At 39.8% G+C, this 21423-nt stretch overlaps 1 protein-coding gene across 1 annotated transcript in view; it reads left to right on the forward strand.

Moving 5' to 3' along the window:
* The first annotated feature begins 13 nt into the window (after positions 1–13).
* C9orf72 (C9orf72-SMCR8 complex subunit) overlaps positions 14–21423 on the forward strand; it is a 223891-nt gene continuing 202481 nt past the window's right edge. The window contains exon 1 of the mRNA XM_050759634.1: positions 14–23. The gene's annotated coding sequence lies outside the window, so the exon portion shown is untranslated. The remainder of the gene's footprint in view (positions 24–21423) is intronic.

The raw sequence follows: 21423 nt of genomic DNA on the forward strand, positions 1-21423 counted from the left end.
TAGAGATAGCTGGAGGAGGGGGGGGGAGATCCAGGGAGGGTCTCACAGCTGGAGAACCCAGCAGGAAATGACAGTATCGGAGACTTGTGACTAAGCAAACAACTAAATAGGAAAACAGAGAGAATGTGAATGAGAAAGAATGTATATGAAACCAGCCCAGCCACTTCATAGAACTGGTAAGGGGATACAGCTCTCTAGGTAGATAAAATTAAAAATAGTTATCTGAGAATTGTCTAATCAGCAAATTCCATTTACTGAAAGTGAATACGAAAATCCACTAAGGGCAAACTATTCTAACTTCTGTGCATGTGTGCTATGGTCTTATTCAAAAGTTTAATGAACTCACTTCTAGAAACTTAGAAGCCATTTACTATGGACTTTAGCTGTAAAATTGCAAGAGCTGGACAATTTTTAATGCCCTTTAACCTACACATGCCACTCCTGAGAATAGAGCACAAGAAAATAGCATATGAATGAAGGGAGGTATTCCTATCTATTAACTTTAAGGACAAAAGATTTTCAACCTAATGGAAATTGTTTTATAAATTATATAATACCAACACACACAAAAAAACTATTAAGATTATTTGCATTTAAGAATTAATTTTTATGTGTTACACATTGTTAACTGAATCATTCCCTGCTGTCTTCAAAACATCAACAGATGGGAAATAACTCTAAAGAAGAATGTTAGTTTCATCCATATTAAGAATAATAGAACTGTCCTAGTGATTATTAATTTCATTGTTACCGGAAAGGGGTCCTGATCCACACCCCAAGAGAGGGTTCTTGGATCTTGTGCAAGAAAGAATTCAGGACAAGTCCATAAAGCGAAAGCAAGTTTATTAGGAAAGTAAAGGAATAAAAGAATGGCTACTCCATAGACAGAGCAGCCCCGAGGGCTGTGGGTTGCCCATTTTTGTGATTATTTCTTGATTATCTGCTGAACAAGGAGTGGACTATTCAAGCCTCCCCTTTTTAGAGCGTATAGGGTTACTTCCTGACATTGCCATGGCATTTGTAAACTGTCATGGTGCTGGTAGGAGTGCAGCGGTGAGGACAACCGGAGGTCACTCTCATCTCCATCTTGGTTTTGGTGGGTTTTAGCAGGCTTCTTTACCACAGCCTGTTTTATCAGCAAGGTCTTTACAACCTGTATTTTGTGCTGACCTCCTAGCTCATCCTGTGACTAAGAATGCCTTAACCTCCTGGGAATGCAGTCCAGTAGATCTCAGCCTTATTTTACCCTGCCCCTATTAAAGATGCAGTTGCTCTTGTTCACACGCCTCTGACACCATCACTTACAAAACAGACTCGGTCGGGAAAACTAGAAATTTGAAAAGGTGACAGAAGAGAATTGGTAGGAGTGTTTTCTGAGGGGGAAAATATAATGGCTTTTTTCCCATTCTCTCCTTGAGGAGAAGACTGTTGGGGCTCAGAAACCAGTATCCCAAAATATGACACTTTGTACATGCTGAACCAGAAAAGGAGCTTCAAGGTCTACTTGACTCTCCCCACCCTTCCCTACCATCTCTCCTAAAGCATAGGCTGAAGTTGTTCTCTGAAGTTCCCTTATCTTCCTAAAGTCCAGACCTGCCAAAGAAGAAATTACCTCCCATGAGTTTTCATTAACTGAACCCATATCACAGGAAAGAAAATTAAATTCTATCAATAAACCTGGACAGACTTTTGTCACAAACCATTGTCTACTCTACAGGCCCAGCAGACTTTGTCTAAGACCATTGTATGTTCTTCAAGCCCATTGAATTCTCCCTAGTAATCCTTTATTGCCCCTCAACAGATTTCCTCTTCTTCCTTCTCCCATAACATGTTTTGCCAGAATCCAAGCCCCCATTTTTTCTGTAACCTCAAGATGGTATATAAGTTTCTTCACCCTACTGGGAGTTGGGTCTTCATTCTGAAGACTGCTGTGGATACATGTTAAATATATTTGTGTGCCTTTTCTCCAATTAACTTGCCTTTCGTTGCTTCTACAAGAGGGAGTGCTTCCCCTCACAATTTGATTGAGAGAGGTTCAAAAACACACCCACAGAATGATGTCCCTCATTACATAGGGAGGCTATAAAATTGATATTTTAGGATAAAGCTGAGCTGTAAGGCAACAGAACAACACAATAAACCACTAGTTAAAAATTGTGTTCCTATGTGAATAAAAGATAAAAAAGATTAACAAGTAATCCTATCAAGATGTCATCCTGAAGCATTGCCAATTGTGGTATTTTCTAGAATTGTGATATACAGATAGGGATGTGAGTAAGAAGATGACTCAAAAAAGTAACTTTGAACACCTCATTTATCAAACCAGCAATATATAGCATTGTGTATTTTAATAATTTTCAAACAAGCCCACTGTGTAGGCTATGCTTTCTGTCCTTTCATAAGTTGATGTTTTTCTTAGCCATCAGAAGGCCCATGGTTTGAGCCCAAAGAAAGGAGATTTGATTTGAAAATATCAAGAATATAGAACTTTAAGGAGAATTTGGAATATGACAAGTGGAATATCCTAAAACATTGCTTCCCAAAATGCACGGCACTAAACACTATAAGATGATCCATTGCAAAAAGGAGGGATATGCCATGATGAGTTTGAGAAATTCATATGTGTTGTCTTTATTCTTAGATATTCACAATTCACATTAGCATGTTTAAAAGTTTGAGAAATGCTTCAATTTTTAAAAGTTGCTAATGTTTTTTTTTTTTTTTTTTTTTTTTTGAGACGGAGTCTCGCTCTGTCACCCAGGCTGGAGTGCAGTGGCCGGATCTCAGCTCACTGCAAGCTCCGCCTCCCGGGTTCACGCCATTCTCCTGCCTCAGCCTCCCGAGTAGCTGGGACTACAGGCGCCTGCCACCTCGCCCGGCTAAGTTTTTGTATTTTTAGTAGAGACGGGGTTTCACTGTGTTACCCAGGATGGTCTCGATCTCCTGACCTCGTGATCCGCCCGTCTCGGCCTCCCAAAGTGCTGGGATTACAGGCTTGAGCCACCGCGCCCGGCCAAAAGTTGCTAATGTTTAAACTAGCATATTTGATACACCTCCCAATACCCAATCCTAATTCCATGACAAAATCCAATTAGCATCTGTGGAATAGATCTTTGGTAGAAGTTTCTGAACCTATGAATTCTGTCTGAGCACAGAGATGGGAAACACTGCTTTTTCTTTCCTCCTCACCTTGTAGACAGTGACTGCAGTTCATAGAAAAGTGAGAAAGAAAAGAGGCTAAAAGAAAAGGATATAACAGAAATTGGACAGGATGCAAATGGGGAGAGAGAGTACAAAGTAGCTAGAAAACCAGTATAGTGCTGTTTCCTGGAGGCCAAAAATGGTGCCTCAAAAGGCAAACATGCAAGTGAAACCATCACATCAAAGGAGAGACTTGTGACCCAGCCCAGCTGCTCACAAAGCTTATTTACCGAAAAGATTTTGGCTAAAAGGCCCAATGGTTAGAGCACGGAAGATGAGTAGAAGGCAAATATTCATTCAGACAAGATGGGGACATTGTTTAGGTCTGGCTATGGGCTAGGAGAGGGAGAAGGATCTTAAAACTTTACAGAAAAAAAAAATTCTTAGTTTTTTTCTCTGGGAAGATAATCAATGGCCTTGGTTGCAGGTAGTATGAAAAGTAAGGGTCTAAAATAGAACCAAGGAAGGAAACAGAAAATGCTCCCAGGTGGGCTGAAAAACTGCCTTGCCAAGCTCCACAGAGCATCAGTATATCAAATGAGCCTTCAAGGTCCAGGTCTGTCAATCCCACTCCCTTTGGAAGCAATGGGTTTTTAAAAATGCATCTATGCTATATTTAAATGAGCGAACCTATCAGCCTCTCTTCAGAATTTACAGATGGAAAGCGGCTAAAGAATTTTCTTAGTGAAAATGACAAATAGCAGGGTTTGTCATTTGAGATATGTTATTACCTAAATCTGACTGAAAGGAAGGTGATTTGCATCAATTAATTGACTACATTTAAAGTCTGTTCTAATTTTCCCCACATGACAAGAACCTCAGGCCTGCTCTATAAATGGGCTGCAGGTGAGAGAAAAGATGAAGGCTTCCTTTAGGGTCTTCAGAGTAGCTGTGCTCCATTCTTTTCTCCTTCCATAGTGAGCTGAGAGAGACCTTGTTTCAGATGAGGTGGGATTGTAGTTATTCATCTGCTTATGGGGACAGGAATTTAAACAATACAGGTGGCTTTTGCTGAGAACTTAAGCTTAAAGTAATCTTTGAGCACCAAAAATTGCCCTTGGGATTTGGTATCCATTGCCCCATTTCATCCTCAAAACAACTGTATATGAAGGTGGGCACTTTTCTTTTATTCTTTAAGTTTTGGGATACGTGTGCACAAATGTGCAGGTTTGTTACATAGGTATACATGTGCCATGGTGGTTTGCTGTACCTATCAACCCATCATCTAGGTTTTAAGCCTTGCATGCATTAGGTATTTGTCCTAATGCTCTCCTTCCCCTTTCCCCCAACCCCAACAGGCCCCAGTGTGTAATGTTCCCCTCCCTGTGCCCATGTGTTCTTATTGTTCAACTCCCACCTGTGAATGAGAACATGTGGTGTTTGGTTTTCTGTACCTGTGTTAGTTTGCTGAGAATCATGGTTCCCAGCTTCATCCATGTCCCTGCAAAGGACATGAACTCATTCTTTTGTAATGGCTGCATAGTATTCCATGGTGTATATGTACCACATTTTCTTTATCCAGTCTATCATTGATGAGCATTTGGGTTAGTTCCAAGTCTTTGCTATTGCAAACAGTGCTGCAGTAAACACATGTGTACATGTGTCTTTATAGCAGAATGATTTATAATCCTTTGGGTATATACCCAGTAATGGGATTGCTGGGTCAAATGGTATTTCTGGTTCTGGATCCTTGAGGAATTGCCACACTGTCTTCCATAATGGTTGAACTAATTAACACTCCTAGAAGGTGGGCTCTTTTGTTATCCCTAATCTATAGATGGGTAAACTAAAGAAAATGAATAAAAATGTAAGAGGAAAGAAGAGCTGAGAGAGGGAAACCAAGCAGGCACACATTGAACGGTAGACAGTTCAATCTAGAAAGTATCATGGAAATTTTTTTAGGTCAAGGGTTCTCAAACTAGAAGTAATTTTGTCCCCCAAGGGACATTTGGCAAAGATTAGTGACATTTTTATTTGTCCCAGGTGGGTGAAGGGAGGTGCTGTTAGTATCACAAACCAAGAATGCTGCTAACTATCCTATAATGCACAGGGCAGCTCCCAACACCAAAGACTTATCTAGCCCCTAATATTAATAGTGCTGAAGTTTGAGAAGCTAATTTAGATGAATCCTTTTATTTTACATAGGAAGACACTGAGAATCAGAGAGGGTAATGTGTAGTATAATGATTTAGAACTTGGACAAGTGCCTTAACATTTCCAAGTTTTCATTGCAATATTAGTAAACTAGGGATAACTATTGTAAGTACTTCATAGGGTTGTTGGGCCAATTAAAATGTTGCACATAAACCAGGTAGCACCCAAGCTGGTTCACTGTCACACCTAGTCAATGGATGACCTGCCCACTAGTTAGCTTACAACTTAGATCCCCTACATCTTTAGAGGACTTGGGAAGCATTACCAACAAATGCTACTCTAAGACACCCACACCTTCTTCTGGTTTAGTCTGACCTTATTTTCCTCCATCAAGAAAGAGTACAAAATAACACCAGCCTGCTGACTGATGACACTCAAGCAAAATATGAAATCCAAGCAAGACCAGTCAAGATCAAGAGAAATGGTGGGAGGAGAAAGGTTACAAAAGATCACTGAAAGAAAAATAAAGGGGAAATGTGGCATCCCCAAGGAATTAGAGATAAATACTTTTTTAAAAAGCCACCAGCTGAACCTGGTGGAAATCTAGTTGAGGGCAGGGCACAGCGGGCACTAACCCCACTAGGTCAATCATTGGCTTGGTTCTCTTAGAGTTGGCACAGCTCCAGGTAGAATAGAAGGAGGCTCTGTGCATTTAGAGAGACAAAGCTGGGGACACCATGTAAATATACACTCCCCCAAGGGAACAAAGTGCTAGTTACCATCCTTCCTGGAAAAAAAAAAAAAAAAAAAAAAATCACTGAGGCCCCTCAGTGGTGGGTGTGCTAAAGCAAATATCTGAGCAACTAACTGTTCAAAAGAACAGACTTTTGCTTTGATCACAGGATGAGGCTGGAAACTGCATTTTTCTGATTACACTGCATTTTATCCATTCCCTTGTTGATGCCAGACCACATTTATTCTCTATTAGAATAGAAGCCATTTTTTATTCTAAGCAGCTTTTCTAAAGGAGTTTTTTTTTCCTTTTTCCTAACTAGTGCTCAGTCTGAGTAGAAAGTTTTCTAATATAAACTCTGAAATTAATGTCAGGCCTTCTACAGCTGGTAATCCTATGCTTTCCCCCTGAAGCTATACTGAGCACAGCAATTTGAGCTAAGAGAAAACTCCTTCCCTGTAGTATTACGAATGTGATAAGTTATTCAAGGGAGTCCACCCAGAAAACAAGCACAAAAATCCCTAAACCAAACCTCTGCAATTATTCAATGTAACATTTGTCATTATATTTATTTTCTTGCTGGGATTATGGACACAGTGAGTAACTAATAGACGTGTATTCCTTTGAGTTATCAACAGTTATTTAGAATGCCATTTTACGCAGAAGGCAGGGTAGGTACTGCAGTGAAAAAGTGATGGCCAAGCATTTGCAGTACAATTGATTTTTCAGAAGTAAGCCAAGCTATAAGGGCAGAGGACAGCACAAACAACCAGGAGCTGAAATCTCTGTCCCTGTATGAATAAGAGATGAAAGATTAGTAAGAAATTCTACTAAGATGTCATCCCTGAAGCATGCCAGCTGTGGTTTCTTCGGGAGTTTTGATTCACAGTAGGAATGTGAATGAAAAGATGGCTCCAAGCAAATAACTCTATGTATTTACAAGTAACACCAGCTAATACTTACATGGCATTCACAATGAGTTAGGCACTATGCTAAAGCATATATCATCAGATCTAATCCCCATAACAGGTAAGTACTGTTGTTATCTTCATGTTAAAGAAAGGGAAACTGAGGCAGAAAGAGGCTAAGTCATATGCCTCACATTGTACCACTATAGGAGATTATGAAAATCTTAAAAGTTGTAAAATAAATATGTCAGGTCTCTTCTGAGGATAGAATTATGCTTCCACTCCATTTGAAATTTAGCCTGGTGTTGTGATTTGTGTTAACCAAGGAAATATGTAGGTAAGTCACTGAATCACCTCTAGGTAGAATCTGGAAGAGCCAGCATTTTGTTCACCATGTTCTCTTTGCCCTGGTTTGGTGATCACTGAAGTATGTGTGGGGAAGGAGACTCCATCAACCTCCGTTTCTGCATAATTTGATGGTCATAGGCCTCCTGCCAGCCTGTGTGGGACATTTAGCATGAGCAAAAACCTCACCTTTGCTATACTAAGCCTCTGCAAATTCTAACAATGGAGTATACTCCAGGCTATACTGGCTAATACAGTGATACCTGATAGATTTAGAAAATGAATAGCACAGACTAAGTGAATGGAAGTTCAGAGAATTGGAATATCAGTATAGCCAGGTATCTTGATCCAAGCCCATTGGGTGGGAAGGATGAGAAACCCATTTGAATTAGCCTTGGTTAATTAAAAAGAGAAACTTAATGTTAAGTTATAAAACTTTTAAAATTTAAAGCAGAGACCTAAGAACAACTGAGCCCCAGTAACCCAGAAGTAACTCGGAAAGCCAACAATTTCAGTTGTTTTCTAAGAAGTTGCACACACTCTTGTGTTTGTGTCTCTCAGCTTTCTTATTTTCTCTACTTCTCAACTCCTTGGCTTGGAACAACATTGCTGTCAATCTCACATAGCAGATCCATCTCTCCTGACATTTGAAATGTTCTGTGTCACTTAGTTCCATTATTGAAAGACAGAATCTGCTTGGCTCAAATGGTTTCCCTTTGGACAGACATAAACCTCTGGTCCAATGAACTGACAAGGAGAAGATCCTATGGAACATAGGGTTGTCTAAGGCCAATCTTTTCAGTAGAAATGGGATGAAAGGGCAAGTCCAAAGGAAAAAAGTATGTGGATAGTGAAGAAGTTTAAAATGATTTATGAAAGAGGTGAGGATGTGATGTAGACAGTCACAGAGAAGTGTGGCCAGAGAATTGCAGGAAGAAATGCCAGCATGTGTTAAGATAGGCAGCTGCTCCTGCTTGTTTGTAACCTACAATGGCTAAAGAAAACTCAGGTTTCTCAGAGGGGTGAGGTTAGAAAAGCGGGATGAGTCATCAACCGATATTCATCAGTGACCTTTGCCTTTACACAAAATTTATTTTCTCAGTCTGCTCTGCTCAGCTCAGCACCTGCTCTTGTAATTGTTTTCAAAGCCTATGCAGTGATCTCCAAGTCAGAGTGTGTGTCTCTTCTCTAAACTATACCATTTATTTCATCTCAACATTTCTTAGTCCCTTTCAATTTTCTCTTGTTTTATAAAAATTAATAAACATTTTTATATCCTCTACAAGACTGTAAGCCACCTTGAAGGAAGGACCTGTGTTTTATATCTATTCCTAGCACCTAGTTCAGTTCCCTTTGCATAACAAAGCTTCATAATTGTTTGTTGAATAATTATAAATAAATAAACCTTGCTTTAGGAAGAATGAAGGGTAACACTGACTTACGTAGGCAGCACCACACAGACTCGTAGTTGTTTGAGGAGCAAATTGCCTATAAGAGGAAGAACAGAACTTTCAATCACTATCGTGACCAGCTCCCCAGCCCGAGCACTTCTTTTGCCTACTGACTACTCTTGAAGTGGTACTGGGGCTCACTCTCTGCTCCCTAAAAGTAACAAACCATTTGTTAAAATAATGTTTTCAGTTTTAAATCTTGAAATAGAGTTCATAACACAGTAATGACTTTTTGTGAGATTATTAGGTCATATGTCAATATATTAGCTGGACGTGCTAAGAGTCTTTAAAGCCATGATCCGAATCTTCCAGCTCAACCTAATCTTAGGCAAGTTACTTTGCTTCCTTTAGTAAAACCTGAATAGAATAATACTTACCTCATAGGTTTGGTGCAAAGAGTATATGAAAACCACACATAAAGTAGTTAGCACACAGTAGGCTTCAAGAAATATTAGGTCTCTTCCTATTCTGTTGTTCCTTTGATAGGAACTGCCTTTTGCTAGGCTGAGTGATGCTACATAATGGTGTGTCATATTGTGCTTTGGATAGACAGACCTACTGCAATTTAGACTGCTGAATAGAACCCCCAGAGCGAAATTGTACAGCCACTCAGGCCCGATGGCCTTTGATCTCTCCAGAGTGCTTCATCTTCTCTGGTCAGTGGCTTTGCCTCCTTGTCGCTCTGGAATAACAGAAGGTCAGAGCAGATCTCCACACTATTCCAAGTGACAAGACTATCCAAAGCATTGCAATTTGGCTCATTCCCTATTATGATAATGAGAGTAACAAGAACTAAAAATGGCACAACACAAATCCATTCTTGCAACCAATATTTTAATAAAACTGGGAAATTTTACAAAAGCTGTTATTCTCAGAATAGTTTTCTCATTGTAATTGTGTGAACTTGTATTTTTCTTATTTCTTGCTTTTTTTATAATCTTATGTTCAGATCTTGATACTGGCTTTCAGTGAAATTTGCTTGGGTAGTAAGGAAAAAAATAATGTCCAACTAGTAACAAGGTTGTAAAATTTGAATAGACTGAGGCAACACATGCTAAAGATATTTTCCTTTGCAAAACTAACTCTTCTACATTCTACTTTTGACATATTAAGGAAAAAAAAAAAAAACAAACATCAAACCAAGATGCTAGTGAATAAAATTTGCCTCTTGTGAGACAGACATTCTGTTACAGCAGTGGTTCTGAAATGGAAGTGGCCTTGCATCTCCTGGCCCATCCCCAAAAGACAGTTGGCAATAACTGAAGATATTTTTTCATTGTCACAATTAGGGGGAGGGTGCTACTGGCAATGAGTGGGTAGAGGCCAGGAATGCTGATAAGTGCCCTACAATGTACAAGTCAGGCTTCTACAACAAAAAATTACTCTACCCAAAAATGTCAGTAGTGACAAAGTTGAGAAACTTGTCTTAAAGGAACTTAAAAAGTTTTTAGTTGCTTGAATCCAATGCCTTAACATACAATTCTCAAAAGATTTTGCATCTAATGTCCACGGGGCTTATTAAAGGAAGGCAAAAAAGGAAAACAGATAAAATGAAAATTTGTAAAATAGAAACTAAGCAATTAAGTATCAAACTTTTCAGAAGTCAATATAAGCCATTTAAGTAAACATTTTATTAGTTATCTTAATTCCTAACACTTATATTCCACCTTAAATAACATATTCAATTTAAATTATTTTCATCTGACCCTCACAAACGCCCTCTAAGGTAGATACATTTAAGACTCAGGGAGGTTAAGTACTTGTCCAGTGAAACATGAATAATAAGAACAGTCTGGGACAACAGGAAAAACAAATGACTGAGATCAGGAGAACTGAGCTTCCTAAAGTCTACCATGTGCCAGTCATGCATCATTGTTTTACTCTACTAAACCTTGGCTTCCCCAGCTATCTAATCGGGATAATTGCTAGCTCAGAGAATCACCACAAGGACTGAACAAGGTGATGAATTTCAAATAAATTACCTCACATGGTGTGGCATCAGACCACCAGGGCCTGAGCCAAATATTCCCATTTCAAATCCAATGCACTTTCTTCCATCCCATGAGGACCCACAATATGTTTAGAACACCGCAGGCATTTGAAGTCACTGATTTCAGTAGCAAATGTGTATAGCGTGCCTGAGGAAAGAAAAAAGGAAAAAGAAACACCTTAAAATCACTTAAAATTCCTTTACTCTCAACAGTATTGTTCAAAATTGCCAAGAGATTTCTTTCTCATCCAGGACAAGATAAGCAGAAACTTTCCATTTTCCATGATTGAATAGTATGCGTTTTTGTATGTGTTGGGGAGTGGAGGGCAGGGAAAGAAGAGCATCTCAAAACATTCTAAAGCAAAAAGGGACTTGATCATCTTCCCTGAAATCAGGAGAACACACTTCTATTTGTCAGAGCAATCTCAGGCCCAGGGAGTGTATTTTTCTCAAGCTTCCAGCAAATCATTTTGGGCCTGAATCAAAAAAAGTGAAAATTTAAGAAGAAACATTGACCCAGTAATTCCACTTCAGGGAATTAATCAGAAAAAAATACATATATGCATACATATAATTTTAACATGCAATATGGAAATTTAGTGTCATGAATACAATTCTATAAATTATGGAATCTTTTATAAACATGAAAAATTGAAACCAAATAAAATACCTAGCAAGAGGAGAATGGTTAAGCAATTATTGAAAATTATGGTAAAGGATAGGTATAACAACATGATGAATGTCTGCTACAATAGCAGGAAAAATAGCAGAATTACAGATACAGAATCAACTCAGTTTTATTTTTTAAGTCTAAATAAGCTGGTAGGAAACAGTCTAAAATGTTACAGTGGTGAGATTAGAAACAATTTTTCATCTTTCTTATTTTCTATTTTCCAGCATTCTAAAGTGAGCATATATTCATGTTCTAATAAAAAATATATATAATGATTAAGTTAAGAGGACTTGGAAAAAAAGGAGCTAGGTTGGAAGAATACATAGAATTTTATGTGGAGAATTTGCTCTGCAAATATAATAGTTCAGTAAGGCAGGGGAAAGAAAAACTTTATCGTTACACCATTCCAAAGCCCTTACGACCAAATTCCTCTTAGCCCATTGATTTCATCTTGACATGTAACATAACCCACAGTTCTACAATAAAAGAAACCATGAAATATCGATGGTGATTTCCAGGGTGCACATATACACATGTTGATTGAAGATTAATTTCTCAACAGGGTGGCTCATCATTGATATCCTGCCTTTTATGTGACATAGGTTGCATGACCTTAATAATTATTAAGGGGTTAACCTGCTTTGAATTGGCTCTAAGTTTCTAGAGAATATGAGTTAGACTGCAGTAAAGGCATAAAATATGCTTAGGCTGGATCACATATTTTATTATGGAGCATCAAAATCGGAGTAAGAGATAATTTGATGGTCTGAAATAGCCTTGAGGGCTACCAGTTGTTGGCTTGAACTATGTCCCATGGAATATCTTGTTTTTCCCTCTTTTCCTTTCCTTCTTGCATAACTGCCCAACAAAACTTCTAATAGCGCATGGCCTTTAGGGAAAATGTATTCAAGAGCTTGTTTAACCAAATTATCCTCAGGGCTCCACCTAAAGAGGCATATAAACAGCTCTAAACTGAAGATTCAGTTTAAAAAGAATATAGATTCATAGCAACAGAACATGACAACCACCATGAGAATTACAGGCTTAAAAGCCATCTTTTGATCAATTTAATGAAAACAATCATTTCACTCCAAATACATAACCTCTGTCATGGTTGTATAGAAGACTGCTTTCGGGGGTCATAACCACTCACTTTCTGATAATTATTTCCCCACCTAAAAAGTTCATTTCTAAAATATGCGAAGTAAATGTGGAAATAAGAGAGATGTGCTGGAGTTTGAGAAAGCCCAATATGAAGACCTCTCTTCCCTCCCCAAGTTTTAAACCCATTGAAAAACACAGTACACAGATTGAGATCTCATTTCCTAGTGGAATTCATCTGTGACAGTTCAGATGTCAGAAATAAATAATATCTAGAGCACCATAGGCCTATAGAACTTTCTGCAAAATGGATACATTTCATAGCTGTTGCATTCAATATGGTAGCCACTAACCACTTGAAGTGGGTCTAATGTGATCGAAGAACTGAAATTTTAGTTTTGTGTAATTAATTTAAATTTAAACAGCTATATTTAGTTAGTAGCTACTGTACTGGACAGTGCAAATCCAGGATGTCAGGACAAGAGCTAGGAATTCAGTGACATGCCATGGTCCTGCCAACAATGTGTGGAAAAGCAGTCAAACACAAAAGGAAAGGATAACTAGGTGTTGGTCACAAAGGAAGATAAAGATCCAGGTTTTGAAGGGAGGAAGGGAGATAATAATAAGCATAATAATAACTACTGAGTACCTATAGTAGGTAATATTATCCCCATTTTTCACTTGAGGCTAGTGTGGCTCAGAACTTGTCCAAGGTCTTACATTTGACAAGTAGGAAAACCAGAATCTGAAACTGACTCAAAGTCAGTTTCTTTCTAGAAGATTTCTAAAGACAGTTTCTTTCTAGTGGATTCTTCTTTCTAGTGTGCTCAAAATGGGATTTCTAAGAGCAAAATCATCAAATCAAGCCAAATAGTGAGCGTCAAATATCTTCACATATCCTTAGTCCTTAAGCCTTCTGATCTCTTTTATGATTCACCTTATGCATCACTGTGTAGGAGGTATATAGGAGAAACTACAGTCATTCAGCAGCTTCCTTCAACCACCATCTGTTGAATACCTACGACGTTCAGGGTGCTGGATGCTGCAGATGCTGAAATGAATAGGAGATTAAGAAATGATTGTAAGTTAAATGATGGTAAATTGTGGCTGGATTGTATCCTTTCAGCAAACTGTCCCCACTGCCAAGCCCTGAGGCACAGTCACCACTCAAAGACCCTGCAGGGAGGAGCAAACATAGAACAGGCTGTGGTTCTAAATTCCCATGCCCTCTCTTAGCCTGCAGAATTGGCTGCTCCTTTGCACAGAAGTGACCACGGAGGAGGAAAGTGTTCACAGAAGCATCTCTAGGGTTCAAAATTCACATTATATTCTATGTGAATGGTGCCCCCAACACTAAAACTGGTGGCCTTCTATGAACCTCTCTTCATACATGATTTTCCCAGGACCTACTCTGGTTCGTGTTTGACTTTTTTAAAGGATAGAGTAGGGAGAACTCCTGGGCATATCTCAGCAAATTAGCAGCACAAAAGATGTGATTAAAATAGAAATTTCCTTTAAGCTTGGAGCAACCCCAAAAGAGAAAGTGGAAATCAAAGTTCCATGTTTGCTTTCTTCCAAGGAAAACTTCAGCTTCTAGCATTATGGCTCTGAGCTCCCCCTGCAGGTGATTCTGGGCCACCTATGCTAACAGTCTGGATCCTCAAGGAGCTCACAGCCAAGTGAAGGAGACAGCAATAAATTATTGCTGTTCAATAATAGCTTCTATAGGAGGGGGATGTACAGATGCTAGTGGTAGCTCCAAGAAGGTATTAGTCAGAGTTTCGCAGATGCCTTCTACAAGAGCTCTGTTTTCAATAAGATGATAGGGAATTAGACCTGAGAGCTATTGTCTACATGCATGACCTATGGTGTTTTGTGAGATGCTTCCAGCAGTCAACCTCAATGCAGGGAGCCAGTACTTCCTAAGAGGTACCCAGCTTGACTGATGAGTTTTTTTTTACTGTGAACCAACATGAACCAACTATCAATCAAGGGAAAAGAAAACATGAGATGCAGGTTTCAGGTTTCCAGGCCATATCTAGGTCCATACTGAAGGCCTATACTCTTCTTTCTTTCAGAAGATTAAGAATATGCCTCCCCCGCCACCCCCAAAAAAAGGGATGGTCAAAAAAGGTGCTGTAAGCTTTTTTAAAGCCATTAATTAATCATGAACTTGAGCAATTCTGAATCTGCCCCGAGAGTGTCTGAGTTCAATGGTTAATTTTCCAGATCATCTGCATGTAAGATCCACAAGGGAAGACTTCAATATAGGCTCCTCAGGGCAGAGACAGTTCCATTCATCACTGATTACTCAGTGCCTAGCATGCCTGGTACCCAGTGGGTGTTTACTATGTGTTAGCCCTCCTTTTCCGTGTAGTAGTTCAGTTATGTTCATCACACATTTATGGAGTACCTGTGTCCCTAGCATTATTCTAAGTGTTGAGAATAAATGGAAATATAAGACATTCTGGTCCTTTGCTCTCTGATGGCTTACAAACAGAGAACACTCAGTAAATGTTCTTTGAATTGGATTGTTGACTGAGTGGTTCAACAGGATAGGCTCGGAACTACAAACTGACTCTCAACAGAATTCTCCAATCAACTGAATAGAAAAAAAAAACTGGTTTGAGATATATCCAAATGATATTGATCAGGAACATGGCTTGAAATTCTTAACTATTCCTGTGTTCACTATCATAATACTGATGCTGATTTATTCCTTCCCATCCCCATCCCCAAGACTAGCTCCTTTCTGAGCAGTAAAGTTCAGGAGGAAGCCTACTATCCCTGATCAGAGAAACACATAGGTCTACACAGGATTTGAACCGATGTCCTTCATTGGCATCATCCTTTTACCAGCTGGCCCCACATACTGCAGATTTGCCAAAATGGATTCGCTATCATGTTGACACAGCTTTATTGTATCTTCTCCAAAACAACCTAGAATTTTCCTTCCAAGGTGTAGCATTGAGATGGACAACTTAACTTCTGTATTTCCTGACTTCATGAGTGTATTTCCAGATTAGCATTATGGAGGTTACACGGTGTTTGTTTTTTCACTCTTTGGCACTTTGGTCTATAAATCATGCAATTTATATTTGTTTGCCCCTAATTGTCCAAAGGAGACTGTCCTGTCCTTGTCACTGGAAAATAAGGATGAGTAGCCATACAGTGGCAGAACACAGGCAATCACAAATGATCAGGGAAACAAAAACTAGCAGCAAGATGAATGTACTGAAAGCAAGTATAACAAAGAGAAGTGACGGTGAGCACAGGCCATTGCTCCAGCCACACAGCCAGTGGCTCTGTGCATAAATGCTCCGCAGGCTTCAGTGCGGGAGCTGGAAATAAGTTTATACCGAAGGCAAAACAGACTGTCAAGTCAACTTGAGGCCCATTAGAAGAACAGGGGAGAGGAGGGTGGAAGTGATTGACAAGGGCCACATGACACTTCTTACATAATATCCCAGCCCGTCTAGCCTCCTCAAGGAACACAGATTTGACCATGAGCCAGTGTGAAAGGTCTTTCTGGCTTGTCTCTCTCCTACACCTCCCATGTTCTAGACTAAATGAAGGGATCACGTGTAAAATAGATGTGCGAAGACTCAGAGCTTAGTTATACACAGGACACACATTGTGGTCATCCTTGTTCTCTTGTCATTAGTTCACTTGCCAGACAGCTAAAGGGAGTTCCCCATACTGCCCTCAAATTGCAGCTTCCAAAATTTAGCTGGTTTTGAAGCTGGAGCAACTTTGATGTTTTCTTAACACAGGCAGGCACTTCATTAAAGCACTATGGGAGTATACCAGCTATGTTTTCCCTGGAGTGAGCTGGATGAGATCCAAGCTGGGATCGAGACACACACAGGCAAAAATTATATAGGCAGGGAAGTAAACCTCATTCCCTTTCCAAGACATAATCTTATCTGCTTTAGTTAATTGCTACATTTTTGTAGGGAGGGGAGCAGCTTCATCAAAGACATGTTTTCAAGAGACATGTGGTAGTCCATAGTCTATGGACTATTGTCCACATCAGAGGCATGCAGTCTAACTGTGGGTCCAAGCAAACATCCAGGAGCAGTATTTCCTCCAATGTGATGAAGGAGATGGAGCAAATTCCAGGTCAATTCAGGCAAAATCTTTGTTCCTGCTAAATGGATCTTGTAATGGGTTTTTAAATTTTTATTTTAAGTTATGGGATACATATGTGCAGGATATGCACGTTTGTTATACAGGTAAACATGTGCCCTGGTGGTCTGCTGCAACTATCAACCTATCACCTAGGTATTAAGCTCAGCATACATTAGCTATTTATCCTGATACTCTCCCTTCCCCCGCCCCCGCGGACAGGCCCAGTGTGTGTTGTTCTCCTCCCTGTGTCCATGTGTTCTCATTGTTCACCTCCCACTTACAAGTGAAAACATGCGGTGTTTGGTTTTCTGTTCCTGTGTTAGTTTGCTAAGGATAATGGCTTCCAGCACCATCCATGTTCCTGCGAAGGACATGATCTCATTCCTTTGCATGGCTGCATAGTAGTCCATGTTGTATAGGCCCACATTTTCTTTATCCAATCTATCATTGATGGGCATTTGGGTTGATTCCATGTCATTGCTATTGTGAATAGTGCTGCAATGAACATATGCATGCATGTATCTTTACAATAGAATGATTTATATACCTTTGGATATATACCCAGTAATGGGATTGCTGGGTCAAATAGTATTTCTGTTTCTAGGACTTTGAGGAATCACCACACTGTCTTCCACAATGGTTGAACTAATTTACATTCCTACCAACAATGGAAAAGCATTCTTATTTCTCCACAGCCTTGCCAGCATCTGTTGTTTCTTGACTTTGTATTAATTGCCATTCTGACTGGCATAAGATGGTATCTCATTGTGGTTATGATCTGCATTTCTCTAATGATCAGTGATGTTGAGCTTTTTTTCATGTTTGTTGGCCGCATGAATGTCTTCTTTTGAGAAGGGTCTGTTCATATCTTTTGCCCACTTTTTTTTTTTTTTTTTTTAGATGGAGTCTTGCTCTGTCCCCCAGGCTGGAGTGCAGTGGCGCCATCTCGGCTCACTGCAAGCTCCACCTCCTGGGTTCATGCCATTCTCCTGCCTCAGCCTCCCAAGTAGCTGGGACTACAGGCGCATGCTGCCACGTCTGGCTAATTTTTTGTATTTTTAGTAGAGATGGGGTTTCACCGTGTTAACCAGGATGGTCTCGATCTCCTGACCTCGTGATCCAGCTGCCTCGACCTCCCAAAGTGCTAGGATTACAGGCGTGAGCCACTGCACCTGCCCTCCTTTGCCCACTTTTTAATGGGGTCACTTGTTTTTTTCTTGTAAATTTGTTGAACTTCTTGTAGATTCTGGATATTAGACCTTTGCCAGATGTGTAGATTGCAAAAATTTTCCCCCATCCTGGAAGTTGTCTGTTCACTCTGATGATAGTTTCTTTTGCTGTGCAGAAGCTCTTTAGTTTAATTAGATCCCGTTTGTCAATTTTTGCTTTTGTTGCCATTGCTTTAGACATTTTCTTTTCTTTTTTTTCTTTTTTTTTTTTTTTTTTTTTTGAGATGGAGTTTCGCTCTTATTGCCCAGGCTGGAGTACAATGGTGCGACCTTGGCTCACTGCAACCTCCACCTGCTGGGTTCAAGCGATTCTTCTGCCACAGCCTCCCGAGTAGCTAGGATTACAGGTGTGTGCCACCATGCCCAGCTAATTTTTTGTATTTTTAATAGAAATAGGGTTTCTCCATGTTGGTCAGGCTGGTCTCAAACTCCTAACCTCAGGCGATGTGCCTGCCTTGGCCTCCCAAAGTGTTAGGATTACAGACATGAGCCATGGTATCTGGCCGCTTTTGGCGTTTTCATCATGAAATCTTTGCCCATGCCTATGTCCTGAATTGTATTGCCTAGATTTTCTTGTAGGGTTTTTATAGTTTGGGGTTTTATATTTAAGTCTTTAATCCATCTTGAGTTAATTTTTGTATAAGGTGTAAGGAAGGGGTCCAGTTTCAATTTTCTGCATGTGGCTAGCCAGTTTTCCCAGCGCCATTTATTAATTAAAAAAACTTTCCCCATTGCTTATTTTTGTCAGGGGTTTGTCAAAGATCAGATGGTTGTAGATGTGTGGTGTTATTTCTGAGATCTTTATTTTGTTCTATTGGTCGATGTGTCTGTTTTGTTGTTGTTGTTGTTGTTACCAGTACCATGCTGTTTTGGTATAACTGATTCTTTTGGAAACTACAACTTGTCCTATTGAAATTAGGATTATTTGACATTGATTTTGTTTAAAACTGTGGGATAGCAGTCAGGGAAGGGCAGGAGGAATGCTTTGAAGTCTCTGACACATTCCCTAGGCTTTAAGCAGTATAGTATTTACATGAAGAGTTCAGTCCTTTCAAAAACACTTGATTTCATGCAATAATTCCTGGTTCATTTTTCCATTGATTCATTGATTTATTCTTTCAACAAGAATTTGTTTTCTGTCTCTCACTCATTGTGGTAGGCCCCATGGATATGTTAATAAACAAGGCAAGTATGATTCATCTCCTTTTATAGCTTAACCTGTTGAACATGTTTAAAATGTGGTTTTTTTAAAAAAAATTTAAGAGTGTGCACTGGGAGCAATGCACACATATAGATGAGAGGCTTAAATTATTTAGGGCACTGTGGAGGCCTTCCCCTCAAAACTGCATATCCTCAGGATACCCTGAATTTTTCTGTTAACTAAGAGCCCAAAATCTCAGGGACTTATGCCTTATTTTTTATTCACCTAGATGTCCCATGCAGTTTGGCAGGAGCTTCTGCTAGTGATGGTTACTCAGGGACCCAGGCTGATGGAACAGCCATCAACTCCAATGACACCAATTACTAACCCGGAGGGATTAAAAGGACTCTGAGGATTTGGCACTAATGTTCAAATACTCCACCCAAAAGTGGTACACCCTGCTGTGCTCACACCTCACTGGTCAGGACTACTTATGTGGCCTCACCCAGCTAGGAAATACAATCCTTCCAGGTACTAGGTTATGACCTGCACAAGTACTGACTCCACTGCATCATGAAGGCAGGGTAGCAGTGAGTCCCATAAGTGGGAGAAGTGGCCAGGGGCCTCAGGAAAAGAATTCCAGACTAAGGCAAAAACATGTGTGAAGGCCACACAATTTCTTCCTGGACTGGACCTCTATTCTGTAGATACAATTAAGTATATGTCTACCTCCAGTTAGACTGCAAATTCCAAAATCCATAGTTGTAGCACAAAGTAGGTGCTCAGCACATGTTTGGAAATAAGGAAAACAAGGTTGTCTCTGGGTTGGATATAATGAACCAGATCAGAAATACTCAAAGTTTCCTTATAGTGCCATAACCACCTCCAGGCCAAAGCAGGTCTTGCTTGAAGACTTGCTAATCTGTGTCTGTCTCACTCCCTCTCTGATAGAACTAGTTTCTTCTTCCTTCTTTCTCCAACTATAAATTGTACAGGGATCTTCAAAGTACCTGTAACACCTTTTTACCTGTATGTATTTATCCATTTCATCCTGCTAGATGCTGAGGGGAGACTCCTATCTTATTTGGCTTTATACCAATGTGTAGACCAGTGCCTGGGACATGGTAGTTGTCAATATCGATTGAGAAAATAAATGCATCTGAAATTGTAAGTATTAAGAGAAGGGTAGTTGGACAGCACTGGAAATATGGGAAAATTAGGTAAGTTAGATGCTATCGATAGGAGACCAATTGACTAAAACACCGTTTCAGTGACATGTACGTCTCCCAAGAAGGATGCTGCAAGTTATAGTAGCCTGGTTTGAATTGGGTTTAAATCATACTTGAACATTATGCTCGTACATGCCATTACAGGCACAACATGCTATCAGCTTACATATACATTCTGGTCTCTCCAACAGTGTTTTCTTTGACATTTCTGTTTGCTTAGACACTATCTGTCACAAGCCAATCCAGCGGTAACCATCCTAATCCAAGGTGGATAACAATAGCATCAACCTCGCATTTGTATGACACTTGAACTTCATAAAATGATTTAATGTCTTTTATCCCACCATCCAGAAAGGCAACTTTGTGATGTCCACCATAAATAATAATTTGTTGTCATTATCACCCAGAGGAAGAGAAAAAATTGTGTGCAGTTTTTCACCTCTCTTTCAGGTTTCATTTTGCAGAGTAGCTGAGATGCTATTCAGTCTTCTCTCCCAGCTCTATTAGCCTCAGTAACTGCCTGAAACAGCAAGACTGCAGACAAATATTCAGGCTTATGACCACAGAAATCCAAACAGAATGTCAATTTTCATGCATTTGAGGTGAACTGGGCTATTCTAATTTTCAGGAATTGGATGTTCTTCTAGAAGACCTGTCCCTGTGGCAGTAGAAGGGGCCTGTTGCTGTCAGCACAGTCGCTCAAGGAATGACTTGTGAGCTGCAATTTTTTCACACTACTAATGCATTGCCTTCACCAGGGAGCATAGCCAGTTGCTGTGGGATTGCATTAGAGGTTTTGGTGAAAAGCCTGGAGACCTCACTATAAAGGAGGAAGTGAAAGGTGATCACAGGGACTCTACCAGTTAACTCTTCAGGGAACCTACCACCATTTATGTGTTTACCAGAGATGAGCTTCTGATTGTAATGGGACCCCTGACAAATTGAGGAGTTTTGCATTGCTGCACTTGAGTGGGACTAATAGAATGTCAGCATCAGCTTTCAATGCCTTTCCTGATGACCCATGCATAATAGCTTCCTGTGCATGGGCCTCAAGAGTCCGTGACTCACTGTGCCACTGATACTTACAAGTTTCTGGAAATGCTAGTCATTGGAGAACCCTCTACACCCTAAATTTTTATTATAAACCCTATAGTATTTAATGATTTAGAGCATTTACCTCCAGTTATACTGCTTGGA

Source organism: Macaca thibetana, chromosome 15 (assembly GCF_024542745.1).
Source record: "Macaca thibetana thibetana isolate TM-01 chromosome 15, ASM2454274v1, whole genome shotgun sequence".
Classification (NCBI taxonomy): Eukaryota; Metazoa; Chordata; class Mammalia; order Primates; family Cercopithecidae; genus Macaca; species Macaca thibetana.